Below are 2,080 nucleotides of genomic sequence, written 5' to 3' on the forward strand. Positions count from 1 at the left end.
TCAGTTCAAATTTATTCCAGGGAAAAAGAACTTCTTGGCTGATGCCTTGTCAAGGCAGCCTCAGGACTCTGGGGCAGCGCCAGATGTGGTACGCACCCTATGGACGGCGCCCCAATTGGGCATGCAGGCTGTGACGCGAAGCCAAACGCGCGCGCAGCAGCCGCCCACCACAAGCGCTGTTCAGCCAAGTACTTTGTCAATTCCCTCCCAGTTGCAACAAAAGTTTCTAAAAGAACTGAAAACGGATACTTGGTTGCTTGCGAATAAAGACAATGTTACTTTTGACAGAGGCTTCGCTTGGAAATCCGACCGCCTCTACGTTCCTGAAAGCCTCAGAAAAGATGTGTTACTACGTTCACACGATGACAAACTCGCAGGTCACTTCGGGTTTGTAAAAACCTTGCACCTCGTTCGGAGGCAATTCTGGTGGCCCACATTACGTAAAGATGTCAAAGACTACATTGCCTCCTGCACTGTTTGTGCGATGTCCAAGCGCAAGGTGGGCAAGCCCCAAGGACTGCTGCAACCGGTGGCAGCCCCTTCTTCCCCTTGGGAGGAAATCTCCATGGACTTTATTGTAGAGCTACCACCCAGCCAACGCAAAACGGTCATTTGGGTGGTCAAAGACTATTTCTCCAAACAGGCTCACTTCATCCCTTGCGTGTCCATTCCGTCGGCACGTCAATTGGCTCGCCTATTCCTTGTACACGTGTACAGGTTACACGGATGTCCCTCCCGCTTGATTTCGGACAGAGGTACACAATTTACCTCGCAATTTTGGCGGGCGTTTCTCAAGCTGTTAGGCACAAAGCAAGCCCTGTCCACGGCTTGGCATCCTCAGACGGACGGGGCCACTGAGGCGGTTAACTCTACTCTAGAGCAGTACCTTCGAGCTTTTGTGAATTATCAGCAGGACAATTGGGTAGACCTCCTACCGTTTGCTGAAGTGGCTTACAACAATGCAGTGCATCAAAGCACTGGCCAAACCCCATTTCGGGTAGCTCAGGGTAAAGACTTTGTACCTATCTCTGATCTACCGCAACCTCCGGCAGGTGCAGTCACTCCAGATGATTGGACAACACAACTGGCTGACTCCTGGCCAATGATTCAAAAGGCATTGGCTGATGCACAAGCGGATTATAAATTGTATGCTGATCGGAAGCGGGCCCCCCAACCTGCATTCCAAGTTGGGGACTCGGTGTACCTTTCTACCAAGTTTATCAAGTCATCACAACCTTCAAAGAAACTTGCGCCTAAGTTTGTGGGTCCTTTCCCGATTATCGCTCAGATTAACCCTGTGACTTTTAAACTTGACTTGCCTCATAACCTTAAACGCTTACACCCTGTTTTTCATTGCAGCTTACTCAAACCGACTATTCCTTCTGACCGCTGGCATCGCCAACCTCCACCTCCCACCCCCATCATGATTGATGGTCAGCAACACTTCGAAGTTAAAGAAATTCTGGACTCTAGACGCCTTCGAAATACTTTGCAATATTTAGTTCGTTGGAAGCATTTCCCTCATCCTGAGTGGGTCGCTGCACCAGATGTGGCTTCCCCTGTTCTGGTGGCCCGTTTCCACTCTGCTTATCCCACAAAACCAGGTCCCTAGGTGTATTTTTAGGGAGGCGGTATGTCATGTTCGCCGTTTCAATGTCTTTGATGCATCGTAACGTTTCGCATGTCATTAATTGGATGCGTGTTTCATCTTTCTGGGGAGGATGGGAACGGTTATCTTTTGGCTTTGCTTTGGAATGTATTTGTATTATCTATTGCGCTCAAGGTTACTTTCCCAGGCTAGCAACGCTGACGATTGCTAGCACCTGTGCCGGGCGGGGCTGTTACGAGGGAGGCGGGATACGTTTGCACCAAGGGTTTAAGTTTGTATTTGGCGCGCTTTTGCTCATTCTCAGCTTTCTCTGTATTTGTCTTTAGTACTCTAATAAATCAGATTTCATTTAGCAGCCTCTTGTGAGTCTGAGTATTTGGGGCTGGGGCAATCATTACAGCAAAGGGTGGTCACACCAAATATTGATTTGATCTGGATTTCTCTTCTGTTCACTCACTTTGCATTTTGTAA

Source organism: Candoia aspera, chromosome 2 (assembly GCF_035149785.1).
Source record: "Candoia aspera isolate rCanAsp1 chromosome 2, rCanAsp1.hap2, whole genome shotgun sequence".
NCBI lineage: Eukaryota > Metazoa > Chordata > Lepidosauria > Squamata > Boidae > Candoia > Candoia aspera.